Source organism: Lepidochelys kempii, chromosome 3 (assembly GCF_965140265.1).
Source record: "Lepidochelys kempii isolate rLepKem1 chromosome 3, rLepKem1.hap2, whole genome shotgun sequence".
NCBI classification, from domain to species: Eukaryota; Metazoa; Chordata; order Testudines; family Cheloniidae; genus Lepidochelys; species Lepidochelys kempii.
The window spans coordinates 195,119,120-195,137,098 of NC_133258.1; the positions used below are offsets into that span (position 1 = coordinate 195,119,120).

Genomic DNA, 17,979 nt, shown 5'->3' on the forward strand with positions numbered 1-17,979 from the left:
ATAATAAAGTTTCAAAGTTGTATTAAGTCAATGTTCAGTGGTAAACTTTTGAGAGAACAACCATAACATTTTGTTGAGAGTTACAAACATTTCCAAGTTACCAACAACCTCCATTCCCGAGGTGTTCGTAACTCTGAGGTTCTACTTTACCTTTTCCTTCACTGGAAAGGTAGTTTTCCTATGATAATCCGTGGGAAATAGCATCACCTAGTGGACAATGTAAAATGCAGAAATAGTCATGAGTTTTGCTACAACGTATTCTGTGAGTTACTGTGATTCCAGCGAACATGGAATGATGATGTGAGAGTGCCAGATATGTTCTGCATGTATTTATCTGTTTGCAGTGTGACTGCAGCGAGGCAAGTGGGCTGATGTGAAAGAGAAGAGATACCGATAGGACGTGAGGAGCAGCAATAAAGGTAAGAAAGCTGTGAGATTGGCGTAGGGGAAGGGAACAGGGTGTTTCTTCTCTTTCTCTTCTTCTCCGGCACTGGACAGTTGGAACTTGTTTGTCTGTAAGTGACCTCCTTTCGTGTAATTTCTACTTTAAAATGTAACATGTTCCACGAATTTCCTTATTTCCCTATGGCTCCAGCTGATTATTCTGATGACAGCAACATACTCGGTTATTGTATGCTTCATGAAAGGGCTTAGGGAGGCAATTTGCTGATGTTCTTATTTTCACCCTATAGATGTACTTGGTCCTTTGTTTAAAAAAAAAGAAAGAAAGAAAAGCACTCCTTTTGCTGCTGCATTTGGAGAGGCAGCATAGAATCATAGAATATCAGGGTTGGAAGGGACCCCAGAAGGTCATCTAGTCCAACCCCCTGCTCAAAGCAGGACCAATTCCCAGTTAAATCATCCCAGCCAGGGCTTTGTCAAGCCTGACCTTAAAAACCTCTAAGGAAGGAGATTCTACCACCTCCCTAGGTAACGCATTCCAGTGTTTCACCACCCTCTTAGTGAAAAAGTTTTTCCTAATATCCAATCTAAACCTCCCCCACTGCAACTTGAGACCATTACTCCTCGTTCTGTCATCTGCTACCATTGAGAACAGTCTAGAGCCATCCTCTTTGGAACCCCCTTTCAGGTAGTTGAAAGCAGCTATCAAATCCCCCCTCATTCTTCTCTTCTGCAGGCTAAACAATCCCAGCTCCCTCAGCCTCTCCTCATAACTCATGTGTTCCAGACCCCTAATCATTTTTGTTGCCCTTCGCTGGACTCTCTCCAATTTATCCACATCCTTCTTGTAGTGTGGGGCCCAAAACTGGACACAGTACTCCAGATGAGGCCTCACCAATGTCGAATAGAGGGGAACGATCACGTCCCTCGATCTGCTCGCTATGCCCCTACTTATACATCCCAAAATGCCATTGGCCTTCTTGGCAACAAGGGCACACTGTTGACTCATATCCAGCTTCTCGTCCACTGTCACCCCTAGGTCCTTTTCCGCAGAACTGCTGCCTAGCCATTCGGTCCCTAGTCTGTAGCTGTGCATTGGGTTCTTCCGTCCTAAGTGCAGGACCCTGCACTTATCCTTATTGAACCTCATCAGATTTCTTTTGGCCCAATCCTCCAATTTGTCTAGGTCCTTCTGTATCCTATCCCTCCCCTCCAGCATATCTACCACTCCTCCCAGTTTAGTATCATCCGCAAATTTGCTGAGAGTGCAATCCACACCATCCTCCAGATCATTTATGAAGATATTGAACAAAACCGGCCCCAGGACCGACCCTTGGGGCACTCCACTTGATACCGGCTGCCAACTAGACATGGAGCCATTGTTCACTACCCGTTGAGCCCGACAATCTAGCCAGCTTTCTACCCACCTTATAGTGCATTCATCCAGCCCATACTTCCTTAACTTGCTGACAAGAATACTGTGGGAGACCGTGTCAAAAGCTTTGCTAAAGTCTAGAAACAATACATCCACTGCTTTCCCTTCATCCACAGAACCAGTAATCTCATCATAAAAGGCGATTAGATTAGTCAGGCATGACCTTCCCTTGGTGAATCCATGCTGGCTGTTCCTGATCACTTTCCTCTCATGCAAGTGCTTCAGGATTGATTCTTTGAGGACCTGCTCCATGATTTTTCCAGGGACTGAGGTGAGGCTGACTGGCCTGTAGTTCCCAGGATCCTCCTTCTTCCCTTTTTTAAAGATTGGCACTACTTTAGCCTTTTTCCAGTCATCCGGGACTTCCCCGGTTCGCCACGAGTTTTCAAAGATAATGGCCAATTGCTCTGCAATCACAGCCGCCAATTCCTTCAGCACTCTCGGATGCAACTCGTCCGGCCCCATGGACTTGTGCACGTCCAGCTTTTCTAAATGCATGGTCTAGTGGATAGAGCAGTAGGCAAGGAGTCAGGAGGTCTGGGTTCTAGTCCATCCCCAGCCCTACCGATGACTCAGTGTGTGAGGTTGGTCAAGTCTCATTCCTCCCTTGTTGCTGCCTGTGTTGTGTGTAAGCTCTTTGGGGCAGTGTGTGTCTCTTACCATGTGCACATTTAGTGCATAGCACAGCAGGGCCTCTGGGTGTTCCTGTAACATTAATACTGATACGTGCAGAATTAAGCCAATAGAATTGTGAGTGAAGTTAGGCAGGGCATTTTCTTTACTTGCCACCTGCAGTTATGTTAACTTAAAAGAAATAGCAAATGGAGACTATTTAGAGTCTCCAGCTGCTTTAGGCAGTATCTGTGTTAAACCGTGGATGCAGGAACGAGATTATTAATGGTGAAATTAGTCCTGTTGGATTTTGTGGCGAAACTATTAGAGGATCAGTGCAACAGGTTCATTGGAAAGACTGAACAAAAGCCCCTCTGGGTGGATGCTGGAATGAGCAATAGAGTGCAGATCTGATTATAAACTATTAATTATATTCAATGAAAATCATGAGTGGTGTGGAGAAAGTTAATAAGGAAAAGTTATTTACTTGTCCCCATAATATAAGAACTAGGGGCCACCAAATGAAATTAATGGGCAGCAGGTTTAAAACAAATAAAAGGAACTTCTTCACTCAGCGCACAGTCAACCTGTGGAACTCCTTGCCAGAGGAGGTTGTGAAGGCTAGGACTATAACAGGGTTTAAAAGAGAACTGGATAAATTCATGGAGGTTAAATCCATTAATGGCTATTAGCCAGGATGGGTAAGGAATGGTGTCCATAGCTTCTGTTTGTCAGAGGGTGGAGATAGATGGCAGGAAAGAGATCCACTAGATCATTACTTGTTAAGTTCACTCCCTCTGGGGCACCTGGCATTGGCCATTGTCGGTAGACAGGATATTGGGCTGGATGGACATTTGGTCTGACCCACTATGGCCTTTCTTATGTTCTTATGTTGTTAGGGGTAGTGATATACGGTAGAAGTGGGGACACATACTATTTTAGGGTCTGATCCCACACTTAACCATAGTACTTTTATACACAGGAATAGTGTCCTTGAACTGAATAAGGCTATTCACACGCACGCCTGTTTACAGGATTGGGTCCCCTTTAACTCAGTTAACAGTTAGAGTTCAAGCCTATAGGGAAGCCTGGGGTTGAATTGCCTTGAGCTGACAAAGTTGTGCTTGTCTATATGAGAATGAAGGGAAGATCCCAGTCATGTGACATCCTTGGAGCATGGGCTTAATTAAGATTGATAGTTTGTTCAATATGTATGTCCTGAGGAGTTTAAAGGCCTCTGATAAAAATCAAGTAGTAAGGGTGAATAATGCCAATAATCTGAAGCTTTGTAATTATTCCTCTGTCTGAAATGTATCCAGTCAAGTGTACCTGAACCCACCCTGGCTTTTATTTGATCAATATTATTAATAAAGTATGGAATGTTTTATGGAAAGGTATTTTGTCACCATGTGTTGATAGCAGACAGGTTGAATCGTGAGGTTTTTCTGAGACTCCATTTAATGTGCAACTGAAGGAAAATGAAAACCACTTAAATGTCATCAGCTGAGATCTCATGCACCACACACGCCAGCTGCCAATGTGTGCAGAGAACACATGTGGTAAAGAAGGTGTTTCATACCAATACAAAACATGCATTTGTATCCACACTCTTGGTTTAACCTCCCCCCTATCCCGGTCATACAGATATCCTCTGCCAACTCTGGCAGTGTGTGACAAACAAGGAGCATGTCTTGTCAATGAGAAATGGGTAAGTGTCGTTTTGATACAAAAGAATGGACCAGCTCCATCCCTGGTGTCACTCTCAGGCCTTCACTTTGGCCTAGCACATAAAAATGAACTGTTCCCCATGAGAGGGATGGCATCTCTCACCCTGAAAAGGGAGGGTTAAAATCCAAACTGGACAACCCCCCTCATTGTAAATGGGTGTTGTGTTCTCACCCACTGACATCAATCATACTGTATTAACAGAGCAATGCGGTCCAATTGCAGGGAGAGGTGTGTCCTGATAACTCAAGTGGGAGTTATACTCAAATTCCTGTGTTTAAGATGGGAATATATTGTAGCCCATGGAACTTTCTCAGTCCTGTGCCCGCTAAGATGGAAGCGATAGGGCCCCTGCAGGCGTTTGTAAACTTGGTGGGGATTAGAACAGCCCTCACAACTAAGGTATTAGCTGCTTTCCTTGCATATACCCATGACTGCCCTTGCAAGCGGCTCTTGAAGACAAACAGGGATGCTCTGATATTGCTATATGTCTTGTTTTGGTTTTCTTCGCTCCTATATGTGGCTGCTAGTTCCTCAAATAACTGCGACAGAGGCGGCATATGGCACCCTGCCACTTGCGAATTGCAGCAGGGCCGACTGCTTATTTGGGAAGTCATTACTGTCTCTCTTCTTTCCAAATAAAGGATGAGTTTTGGCAATGGGGGCAACAACAAGCATTCTGTTTGCTTGGTGGGTTTTTAATGATTGCATCCATGTAATTGATTTATTCGAAGAAGGGAACCCACATCCTGATGGAACTAATTGTAAGCGTTTTATCATCACATCTTCCCTGGCACAATTACCTTGACAGTGCAGAACTGCTTTTCACAATCAATCATTCTTTATATTTCATTAAGGGGGCTGGGAAATGGTCTCCTATGCTCTGATAGAAATAACTCCCTGTTTACGTTACAAAGGACGGCTTGACTCTGTGCCACAGAGCTCACCATCAAATGGTAAAGGAGTTGGGTAGATTACCTATATAGTTTCACACTTCCCCTTTAAATTGTGGGGTATGTCTACCCTGGGGGGGAGTGTGTTCTTAAGTCAGGTTAAAATAGCACTGAGGACACGATCACTCTGCTTTTTACGCAGGATAGCCACTCACATTCAAGCCTATAGGGAAGCGTGGGTTTGAACTTGAGCTGCTACCCCTGGTTAGAAGCTGAGTATCCCTGTCTGCACTGGTGTCTTAGCCCATGTTAAGAACAAAACCCACCTTTCCTTGCAGTGTGGAATCCCTTGGGCTAGTTCTCCCCTTCAGTGCAGCGCACATGGTAGGAGCCAGGGTTACACTCTTAGGGGCAGGTCTCTACGAGTTTCCCCTCCCCAAGTACTTGATTTGTATCATTTACATTCTAGTAGCACCTAGGGACCCCGGCCAAGAGTGTGCTGTACACAAACCCACTGAGAGACGGTCCTTGACCCAAAGTGTTTACACTCCACATAGACAAGACTGGAAAGGGCTGGGAGGAGAAACAAGCACAGAGTGGTGAGGACACTTGCCCAAGGTCATACAGCAGGTCACTGGCAGAGATGGGACTAGAACCCAGTTCTCCTGAGTTCCTGTTCAGATCCCTATTCAACACGAGACTGCACGGTCACTTACATGGTTTGTGCAGCTACCTGGAAAGAAGACAGAACACCTGTGCTTACACCCTCTGACAAGAAGGGGGTGAATTAGCATGGCCACAGGGGACACGCTCCAAAGGACCACTGTAGGGGAGCATGGCCATGGCCAATGCCTCGCCCTGCCCCTTTGCAGCAGTTAATGGCAGGAGTGCATGCTGCACTGCTGAGAAGGAGGGGACAGAGAAAATGTAAGCACCTCAGCATCCCAGCTGAGCTTCGGCTTCTCTCAGCACTCCTGAGGCACACTGCCTCTGGCTCCTGCTGCGATGGGTGTGATCCAGCCTTGTAACCTTGCCCCAGCCCTTTAATGTTCTCTGTCTGGCTGCAAAAAGCCACAACCTCCTCATGCTGGCCCTGTACAAGTGCCAATCCAGACAGCACTGTATGATGCGTATTCACAGGGGCATTGGCCTTTTCCAGATGGGCCCATAACTTGGGGGGCAATTGAACAGTTAAGGTGAAATATATACACTGACTGTGAGTCTAACTCCTCACCCCACCCCCAGTCTGCCACCTCTTTCCTACCTAATCTTTGGCAGCAAACCCATCTAAAGCACTCCTAGGGAGCTGCCACATCATGAGCTGACGGGGACTCCCTATAATTGAAGTTTATAATGCTGCATTACGAAGCCACACCTGCTTAGTCATCACCCCCTTGCCCTGTTCTCTTGCTTGCCCAGGGCTGCATTGTTGTATGCCTCTGTCACCAATGGATCATGTGTTTAGCTGCGCTCCTGCTGGTGGTTGCAATCTGAACCTGTGACTTGCTCTTTGCCTAGTGATGCTGCTGGGTTAATCCCCAAAACATCTACCTCTAGTCTTGCCTCTCCTTCCCAACGGCCTGATCCTGGCAGGTGCTGAGCCCCTTGCACTCCCATTGGAAACAATGGAAATTGGGTGAGCACCTCTTGCTCAGCACCAGGGAGGAGTGGGCCCTCTATGCTTAAACACCAAATATCCCTTCCCCAAAGCAGACCCAAAGCAAAGCGTTACCCCAGAGGTGAGAGGCCCTGCTACCTCGTCTTGTTCCAGGGTATAATTAGCCCCTTCCCAGTGAGTCTTCCATTTTCTTGAAAGAAATTTAACTGCCCTTGACAAACAGTTGTCTCGAATGTCCGTTGTTAAGCGAATGAAGCTTTGCCTTAGACTTCAACGGGGCAGAGCTGTAGCCCGAGTGGACTTTAGACATTTTTCATTGCCAGGCTTTTGGGGACTCATTATTCAGCACAAACGTTAGTTGTCAATGCTGGCCGCGTGCTACTTTTCCCGGCCTAGTACTGAGGCAACTTCATTTTCCCCTCCTTCCTACGAGTCCGTTTCCTGAACACACCCACTGAACAACTGCTAGCTAGCAGCCTCCTCACTTGCACGCGCCAGCCTTCAATAGCCCACAGAACAGCAGCAGCCTCGCAGCCTTCAGCTGTGACCGTTGTGGGGGCCACACCAGAGACTCAGCCCAGTGCTGTTGCTTCCCAGCTAATTCCCAGCCTCCCTTGCCTGGCCTGGTGCTGAGAATCCCTGTAAGCCCAGCTGCTAGCAAGAAAATGTCGGTTGAGCCAAGAGAGTTGAATGTGGGGCCTAAACTCCCTTAAATAAGTGGCCTGATTTTTCAGAGGTGCTGCTAACAGCCACAGTTCCCATTTGTGTGCGTGTGGGCTTGCCTGGGCTCACCCCTCTGAAAGTCAGCTGATGGGGACTCCCATTAATTGGAACTTATAATGCTCCAATACTAAGCCACAACTCAGGGGCCTGTGGGGGTTTTGGTGCCTAGGATTAGGCCCCTGAGTATGACAATAGGGGTCTTAGCTTCTTGCTTTCCCAAGCATGGTCAGGGTACTTCCTTTCCAGGGGCATCTGAAATCAGACCCCTGAATGCCCTGTGTAGAATTAAAATCTATTTAGCCCAAAACTACAATCCACAACCTGTCCATATCCAACCCAACCTGCTCCTAGGTGGATCAGTCATGAAGGACTGGACTGGGCCTGGCTTTACATGGGGAGGGGGGAAGTCTCCTCCCTGCACCCTCTCGTGCAGCCCACCTAAGAGTTTGGCAGAACTAAGTCCTTGCTCCAGCCACGCTCTCCTGGGCATGGGGGATGACTGAGCCTACTCTACACGCCAGCCACGCAGGAAGAGGGGTGCCACTTCGCCCAGTGCCCCCTCTAGCTGCCTTGTGTGGCTCTGCACTACCCTCTCCTACAGGCTATAGCAACTTACCCAGTCAGCCCTTAGAGTTAACACTGCAAGCCTGATTTATGGTTGTCCTGTGGCCCCTCTATGCCAGCTAGGCTGGCAAAGGCAGCTGAAGGGAAGGCATACGTCTCCGCCCTCCTGCTGCCCTCTCCCTAGCAGTCCTGGGCACTTGGGACAGACCAGAGGAGGGAGGGGGGATGTCACGGGCAGTAGGAAGCATGACAGGGACTGTTCTGTGCCCCTGCCAAGCCCCATAGGAACCACGGAAGCAGGGGCACAATTCACAGCTGCCCTGAGGGCTGGCCTTGTCTGTGCTGGGGCTGCACTGGCTCCTGCGGTGCCTCATTAGGTGGCAAGCTGCCCCCTGCCCACTCTGTCCCTGTGCTGGCACATGAATATGGCCCCCCGGCCTGGCCACCTAGTTATTGTGTTCTGGCAGCTGAGGATATGAGCGGAGACTAAGGGCAGGCCGGGTTCTGTAAGTGCGCATCAGAGCCACTGCAGAGACAGGGACGGCCCACCTTCCCCGCAGGAGTTCCCAAGAACAAGGAGCAGCTCAGTTTTCCAGGCACCTCCGCCAGTCAGGACATGTAAATGAGAGAGAGATGTGAGTACATAACCGGCTCAGCCCATCCGTGCTCTCCTCTGCTCACCAGTCTGCGCTAGGAGCCCTTGGGTATAGCTGATTGCCTGGATTTCAGTGCTTTTCATATTTTTTAAATGGAAGCTTGTTCCACCCATGATCAATTGTGATCCATTATGTTTTATCACTTCAGGCAGCAACTCCATCCCATTACAGCTAAATTGCATTTACTAAACATGGGCACTTTTTCTGATCCCTTTGGGCCGGGGGGAAAGCCCTACTGATAGTGAAGCACATTCTTATGCTTGGTCAGCCTGGGGAGGGGTTTAGATGCCGCTGTGCGGGGAGAAAAGAGGCACAAATATAATGCAAAACGGTATTTTCTCTGTTGTTCTGTGGTGCTCCTTGTTCCATGTAGACAGTGGGTTCTGTGTGCACCTTCCTTCTGCGGCTACTTTATACAGTCTAAGTCCTCAGTTGTCTTCACCATTTAGTGGAGAGAAATCCCAGGAGAGTTAGACACCTAAATACCTTTGAGAATCTGCGCTTCACTAACTGGTGCTTCTGTTGTACTCTGATCAGTGACTAGAACTGATTTGTTTTCCCTTCATCAGTACCGGCCCCCAGAAATTATCACCTTTTGGGTTCATCTCCTGCTAACTTTCTGGCTATGTCTTCAGACAACAGAAATCCTGAACAGAACACAATGAATAATACTTGCTAGCTACTCTAGGTGGTGCAGTGGCCAAATGAGTCTTGCTTCTGTAGGCCCAGAGAACAATCTACTTTAGCTCATGAGAGAACAGGTTTTGTCACATTCGATCTAGTCCTCAGTCAGCACTTCCCCATAGCACCAAACTCCTGTACACAGTGTCCTGTTGGTGAAAGGACACCAAGACTAGCTGTTAGGTGGGATGTCATGAGCTTGCACTGCCTTTGCAGCACCTTGCATCCATGCACTACGTGTCTATAACTAGGGCCCTACCAAATTCACAGCCATGAAATCTGGTCTTTTGTGTACTTTTACCCTATACTATACAGATTTCATGGAGGAGACCAGTGTTTCTCAAATTGGGGGTCCTGACCCAAAAGGGAGTTGCGGGGGGGGTCACCAGTTTAGTTCAGGGGGGTTGCGGTATTGCCACCCTTACTTCTGCACTGCTGCCTTCAGAACTGGGTGGCTGGAGAGTGGCGGCTGCTGACTGAGGGTCCGTACCAGGCCATCCTTGCTTCTGCTGTGCTGCTGACGGCGGCTCTGCCTTCAGAGACAGGGTCCCGGCCAGCAGCCCCCGCTCTCCAGCTGCCCAGCTCTGAAGGCAGCGCCGCTGCCAGCAGCAGCGCAGAAGGAAGGGTGCTAATACCGTACCATGCCCCCTTTACTTCTGCGCTGCTGCCTTCAGAGCTGGGCACCTGGAGGGTGATGACTGAGGGCCCAGCTCTGCAGGCTGCAGCGCAGAAGTACGGGTACCAATACCCTACCAGGCCGTCCTTTCTTCTGCGCTGCTGCTGGTCGCAGCTCTGCCTTCAGAGCTGGGCTCCCAGCCAGTAGCCGCTGCTCTCCAGCTGCCCAGCTCTGAAGGCAGCATAGAAATAAGGGCAGCAGTACTGCAACCCCTGCTACAATAACCTTGTGACCCCCGCATAATTCCTTTTTGGGTCAGGACCCCTACAATTACAACACTGTGAAATGTCAGGTTGAAATAGCTGAAATCATGCAATTTACAATTTTTAAATTTTATGACCATGAAATTGACCAAAATGACCCGTGAATTTGGTAGGGTCCTACCCATAACTGAAGTTTAGTCTGGGGCTTGGGGATACTCCATCAACTCACCTCTCCGGCTCATTGTTGCTACACCCTTGATCTCCTCTCTAAGTTAAGGGTCCTAGCAGGATTCTACAAGGGCTACCCCTTCTAATGTGCACGGGATTCCAGTTGTGCATGTTGGATATCTAGTAGTTCTTGTGCCTGTGCAAAGTCTAAGTCAACGTATTTAAGAGACTGTGAAGAGAAGCTGTCATAGCTATGTTCAGCCTTTTCTGTCTGGCCTGAGATATTCTGCCAAGTTACCAGTATGTGGGACACTGGTCCTGTACTCTGATGTTATCATGGTAGCTTCGGGGGGAAAGGCTGAGAGGAGTGTGGCCTCTGAGTTCCTCTTCAGCCAGCCGAGGAAATTTTGCGGTAGGAAAGAATAAAAAGAGGAGGCGGCCACAGAGGGGTCCAGGGCTGCGTTTCTCTGAGGAAACAACCAAAGCTGCCACCAATGAGCAGGCTGACTGGAGGAAGAAAAGCACATTAAACCAAGACCAGAAAGCCCTTGACCAATGAGAGCAACAAGATAGGAACAGTTGGACTTGGAGACTCTGTTCTTGCCAGCACTGTCTTTGCTGGCAATAGACCAGTTGCACATTTGGTTGATAGCACAAATCTCTAATCAAAACATGTTTTTAGTTCTTTTTCAGCTCTGCATTATCATCTGTCCAAGTATTAATGATTCTTATCTAGTAGCCAGATAAAACCGGATCTTTTGTGAACATTAAAATTCTATGTCTTGCAAGATCTATGGCAAAATTATGCCCTGAATAGGAGTTATACATAGCGCCTCTGCTTTCAAAGCTCTTCTCTAACTAGCTAATCTTCCCATTTCCTTCTATGAGGAAGGTAATGCTACTTCCTTACCTGTCTGTCTCCACTGTACACAGGAGAACCTGAAGCAGGGAGGGTTTGGCACATGCCCAAGGCCAAAGAGAGTTAATGGCCCACAGTCACCAGACTAGCTGAACTATGCTCAGTGGAAGTCTGGAGGATGGCATTAAGCCACTCTAATAGCTCTGCCACCTTGGGGGGCAGTAGGTGCTGACCCTGCTTCCTGGTGCAAGGCAGAGTAGGTTCATGGTACCCAGCCAGGGTGACCGGATGTCCTGATATTATCAGGACTGTCATGATATTAGGGGATTTGTCTTATATAGGCAACTATTACCATCTTTCCCCCCCGCCCCCGAAAAAGATCCTGATTTTTCACATTTGCTATCTGTTCACCCAGGTATCAGACAGACATGGTGGATTCCCAGCCATGACCCCCTTTCCCCAATCACACCCCCCTATGTAGGGGCCAGCCGGGAACTCTATGCAACATACGGATCTCCCTACCTTGGAGAATCCCCAAGTAGCCAGTTAAGTTTTGAGTCGGCTTTGCATGGCCAGAGCGGCTCAAAGCAGGTTTAACGAGCCAGCGAATCTGACCCAGGATTAGATCGCTGACATTTCTGGCTGCTGGTCCCATGCTTTCAGACCACTACACTGTCCCTCTCTAACTGCTTAATCATTCCCCAGAAGTAACTGATGCAGCCATTCAGAAATAATTGATACAGACACTTGGAGCTGCTTTCCTCTTTGCTTTATAATGAAATAGCATTTAACACTCAGAAGAACATTTTGTGTTGAATTCCATCCCTTTGTTGTAAGCTGATGGGACAGGGACCTCCCCTGTATTCCGGAGGCAGCAAGGGTTCAGTCATTAGAACTGTGTTGGCTTGAGTTGTAAAACAGCTATATATGAATACAGTGTTCTTATAGCCATGTTGCTCCCAGGATATCAGAGAGGCAAGGTGGGTGAGGTCATATCTTTTATTGGACCAACTTTGTTTGGTGGAAGGGACAAGCTTACGAGGAAGAGCTTTGTGAAGCTCGAAATCTTGTCTCTTCCACCAACAGAATAAAAGATATAATCTCACCTACCTGGTCTCTTCCATATATGAATACAGTCAGACTTCTCCCTCCCCTTGCCCAATGCCTAAGCAACATAAGCAAGAGGATGGTAAATTATTGAAGTGCTACCTCCCGGTGTTTGTGATTAAGGACAGTACAATCTATCCAAGACAGAACTAGGGAAACACTTGAAATGCAAAAAGGAAGGAATAATGTCCGACAGGCATAAGGATAAATTGTAATTCTTTCGTAGGCCACTAGGTGGCATGAGACTAAAGTGTACAGAGTTGGGGCAAATTATTCTTGTTAGGAGGGTGCAGTGGAGAAGTGGTTGTATTGCAATATCCAGTGCCATCTGTTTTTATTGTGTTGACCTGTTAGATTGGTCTTCACAAAAATCTGACAGTCCAGGTTAATTGTTTGGAATCATGCCTAACAATTAGTGCTGGGTGCAAAATGACAATGTATATATCACTCTTCAGCAGTGACACCCAATTACGTCCACTGCTGCAAATTCGCTTCAGGCAAGGACTTAGTTTGTATTTTAATCATTGTTAAAAAGGTCTGTCCCCCCTGCCCAGTGAAACGAGGCCAGGTTAGTGGATGCTTACACTTTCTCCCATTTGTGAATCCTTTTCAGGTACGGTTTGAGCACATGGTACACACCAATGACCACAATTAAATATTGGCTCCAACCTGAGCAAGTTCAGTAATCTCATTCTATCCTAATGCAACTGGCCACTTCCAGTGCTCACAGTTCTTGTGAGTTTATTTGATCTACAGGGGAAATTATTATTATAATGATTATTACATGTATTATGATAGCACTTAGAGGCCAGGGCCCCATTGTGCTAGGCAACAAACAGACATATCAAAGAGACAGTCTGTCCCCCAAAAGTGTAAGACTATAGACAACAGGTGGGTAAAATACACACATGGTGGGAGCACAAGGAAACAATGAGACTACACTGGCCAGCGTGAAACTGCTTATCGTGCTGACCAATATTGTCTGAGTGTTTCCTTGTGCTCTCCTTTCTGTAACCACATGTTGTTTCCTGTCTGATACTTGAACTGTGAGTTTTTCAGGGCAGGGGCTGTCTTTGTTCTGTTTGTATGGCACCTAGCACAATGGGGCCCTGCCTGGTCCATGACTGGGCTCCTTCCTGCAAAAAACTAATGCTACAATTTGCAGAGCTCCAATAACACGGTCTGTGCAAGTCCTGGTCCTGCCTGTGCCCTCCAGCCCACACCTCTAGGCTCCTAGCCAGTGCAGAGAGAGTAGGAAGATATTTACCCCAAAAATATTGAGAGCTGCCATGAAGAAAGTAATGTATGTTTACCAGGGGGAACAAAAGACAAAGCAGGAAAAACAGATATGCTGCACTAGGTAGGTTGATTTTCAAGTGCTTCTACTTAGAGCCCAAGGCAGACAGCAGACTCTCCTGCTGCTCACATGGCTCCCTCTCTCCCAAAGCTGCCTCTTTGCAAAACTTTGCACAACTCAACAAATAGCCTGTCTTCCTAAGAGTCAAAATTGTTCATATGCCAAGAAAAATAACTGGGAAGACTATGGGTAACTGCGCCACCTGTTGGTGCCTGCCATAACTAAATCAACCACAATATCAACTCCTCAATATGGGAGTGGTGCAATGAACATCTTTTGTTAGAAAAGGAGACTACCAACCGCAGTGGTGAAAGGTACGCGTGAACGTACTGCACTGAGAACATTGCACTACACTTGCTCACTATGCACTAGTGGCACAGAGCCAGCACAAAGCCTGTGCAATTGGAGATCCACAGGCAGACCCCTGCTCTTGCAGAGAGCTCCAATGAAGCCGGTGGGGGCCCTACAAAAGTGCTGGGATCTGCCTGTGCAAATTGGGCCCCAAGGTTTTGAAGTGGGATCTAAAGGCAGCATAGGCCTGGTGGTGGCTCCTCTGCATTTTGGGACCAGGTGAATGCTGGCTGTCAGGAGCTGACCACTGAGACACGGCCATCTTTCCACGACTATTTTCACCTTTCTTATTCACCTTAGATCTACAACAAGCTGCGGTTTCAGTAACTTCTTTCACAATCTTCCTTCCTTTCCTGTCAGAGGAACGGCACATCCTTGTCACTAAAATGTTGTTCCCCCAGCATGCGGGAGAAACAAATACCACGCTAGTTCCTGGCACCCTTTGAAGATTTTTTTCCTTACACACAACCCGTCTCAGAGACGAGACAGAATCAGTGCAGCCCAGACTCATTGGGTGCTCACAGTTACAGCAGCTTCAGTTCACTGTCTCTCAAATGCAACATCTGCCTCCTGTGAGCAACCCTGACATCCTCCCACCCGCTTCCCATGTGCTAGTGCTCAGTATTCCTTTACTAGGCTAGCAACAGTTTAAACCAATCAGCTACGCAACTATAACTGCTCCTCCCCCCCTCTCCCGCCCCCGAATAATAAATCACTTCAAGCCAGACTGAGTCAATGGGAGAAGTATCCAGCCCTTTGAGCCTAACTCAAAACACCCCCTGCCTCTCCGGGTACTTCCAGAAAAGAAGCAAAAAAGCTGCATGTATGCTCCCCTGAATGTGAGCGCATCGTAATATCCACTAAGAGGAAAATTACACACCATGCTGAGCAGAGACTAGATAGGTGAAATGCTGCCCCCACCCTTCCCCCCCTGACATCTGTGGGAGCTTTGACAGGATTTCACTCTGTGCAGTACCTGAAGACATTCATCTTCCGTTTTGTTCTTGTCCTAGTAAGATCACACCCTTGAGTTTCATATCACGTCTCTTCCCAGTCACCGTAAGCAGGATAGAGTCTTTCTGGCTCAGACAACTTTGTCTTCATGGGCTCAATTCTGCAAGGTGCTGAGCAACTTCAACTCCAGCTGACTCCATGATTGGGCCCTACATAAAGGTGGACAAACCAAAATCTCTGATCCACAGACCCCTGAAACCTGAGGGAAATTCAGATCTGAATGTGCTTGTTCAAGCCACTTGCTAGCCTTCCTGTCTCTCTTGACAATACCAGGAGATAGTAGTGACCATTCAGAGAACTGGATGTACTGGGAATATCAGAGAGCTCAATCCTGCAAGGTGTGGAGCACATTGGCCTTACCAGAGCAAAGCACTTGAGCTCAAGCTTAACTTTAAACGTGTGTTGTCCCGTTGTCATCAGTGGGAGTACTTTCTTGCTTAACTTTAAGCACATGGCTGGATCAAGGCCAGAATGCTCAGCACCTTGCAGAATCGAGCCCATATAGTGCAATCTCTTCTCTTCTGAACTCCCTTTAGGAAAGGGTCTAGTTTTTACTCATCCGTTCATAGGCACTGACCCCCTGGGTCCTCCAGGGCTGGAGCACCGACGGGAAAAAATTGGTGGGTGCTCTGTACCCACCAGCAGCTCATCCCCCTGACCCAGCTCACTTCACCCCTGCCTCCGCCTCCTCACCTGAGTGTGTCGCGTCCCACTTCACCCCCCTCCCTTCCTCCCGGCGCTTGCCGCTGCAAAACAGCTGTTTCGCGTGGCAAGCGCTGGGAGGGAGGTGGGAAGGGGAGAATGCAGCGCACTTGGGGAAGAGGCGGGGCCAGGGCAGGGATTTGGGAAGGGGTCCAATAGAGGAAGGGAGGGGGCAGAGTTGGGGCAGGGACTTTGGGGAAAGGGTTGGAATGGGGACGGGGCAGGGGCAGGGAAGGGGTGGAGTCGGGGTGGGGCCAGGGGCAGGGGGGCGCGAGCATCCACCGGCACTGGGGAAGTTGGCGCCTAGGCATCCATGAGCAGTGTATTTAAAAGGGATTTGAGACACCACAGTCATTCTCCTTTTTTTAACTGTAGGGAAATGACGACAGTGTCTCTAATACCGCGCTCAGTGTGGTAACTTGTAGATGGTGACATTTTAATGGCAACTACTGCATTACTTTAATTCTGTGCCCTTTTAGGAACGTCGGAATTGCCAGATTGAATCAGACCTGAGGTCTACCTAGGCCGGTATCCTGTCACTGACAGTGGCCAGTGCCAGGTACTTCTCAGGAAGGTGTAAGAACTACACTTGCTCACTACGCACTAGTGGCACAAAGCCTGTGCAATTGGAGAGCCATAGGCAGACCCCTGCTCTTGCAGAGAGCCCCAGTAAAACCAGTGGGGGCCCTACAAAAGTGCTGGGATCTGCCTGTGCAAATTGATTGCAGGATTGGGCCCCAAGGTTTTGAAGTGGGATCCAAAGGCAGCATAGGCCTGGTGGTGGCTCCTCTGCATTTTGGGACCAGGTGAATGCTGGCTGTCAGGAGCTGACCACTGAGACACGGCCATCTTTCCACGACTATTTTCACCTTTCTTATTCACCTTAGATCTACAACAAGCTGCGGTTTCAGTAACTTCTTTCACAATCTTCCTTCCTTTCCTGTCAGAGGAACGGCACATCTTTGTCACTAAAATGTTGTTCCCCCAGCATGCGGGAGAAACAAATACCACGCTAGTTCCTGGCATGATCGAGGAGGCAGATGTGGGATAATTTGCCCCGAGTCTGTCTCTTCCTAATCTCTAGATGGAATAAACCCGGAAGCATGAGATTTAATATCCCTTCCAAAGCTGTTATAATTAATTGTGAGGAGTCTGGATAGTCTTGTTTATAATAATATCCAATCCCTTTCTGAATCCTACATTCTTGGCCTCAACATCTTCCCATGGCAATGAGTTTCATAATCTAGTTCTGTGTTGCCGGGGAAAAGTATAATTAATTCTTAAAGGAGAGAATAGGGGTGAAAGTAAGATAAAAGACTTACAGGTACAGGGCCTGGCTGTGGGGCCCCAGAAGGGGCAGGGCCTCGGGGAGAAGGGGCAGGGCTGGGGGTCAGCCTCCCCAGCTAGCCGTTCCACACTGCCTGGTGCCACCCGGGGCTCCAGTGACTATGTAAAGGGCCCGGGGCTCTGGCCGCTGCCACTGCCGTGTTTTAACGTCGGCTGTATAGAGGCCGGTACCGGCAGGCATGTCTTACTGGTACACCATACCAGCCCACTTTCACCTCTGGTAGAAAAGTCTCCTTCACATTCCCACGTTTCTGGAGGGCTCCTTCCAGTAATTCCCCTCTCGCTCTCTTCCCTCCCACAGTCACCCTACAGCTCCTTACCATGTTTTTTCTCCCGTTTGGGCCTTTGGGCTTTAGCCCTTTCTCCAGTACTTAATTTTGTGTCAGGGCTTGTCAGGCTGAGCCCTGGCATCTTGAGGCTTGGCAGTTCATTGTCCTGGCATCTCTGCCACTTGCTGTATCAGTTATCAATGTAAACAAATTGCTTGAGCCCTGGCACCTCTTCCATTACAAATTAAGCACTGCCTTTCTGTCTTTTTGGCCTGGAACCAGGCATCCTGCAGAGAAACAGGACACATTGTGATCCAGAAAACTGACCAGGCCACAGGATGTTTTCTCTCTCGTGCTGGCTCTTGTCCTTTAATGCAGACTTCTTTCCCCTCCTCTACAGTCAGCATCTCTCCTCAGCTGCCTGTTCAGGGTGTAGCGATACTTTCAGAAGGGCAGAACATTTAGGAGAAGCCATGGGCAAATGTTCTGACTTTAGAAAAACTAAGAGGTACAGTTTTCAGAGTAACAGCCATGTTAGTCTGTATTCGCAAAAAGAAAAGGAGGACTTGTGGCACCTTAGAGACTAACCAATTTATTTGAGCATGAGCTTTCGTGAG

The 17,979-nt window shown here is 48.1% G+C and overlaps 1 protein-coding gene across 2 annotated transcripts in view; it reads left to right on the top strand.

Moving 5' to 3' along the window:
• Positions 1-263: 263 nt before the first annotated feature.
• The window catches only part of PELI1 (pellino E3 ubiquitin protein ligase 1), a 146,410-nt gene continuing 128,694 nt past the window's right edge, over positions 264-17,979 (top strand). For both annotated transcript variants that reach the window (XM_073339509.1, XM_073339510.1), the window contains exon 1: positions 264-419. The gene's annotated coding sequence lies outside the window, so the exon portion shown is untranslated. The remainder of the gene's footprint in view (positions 420-17,979) is intronic.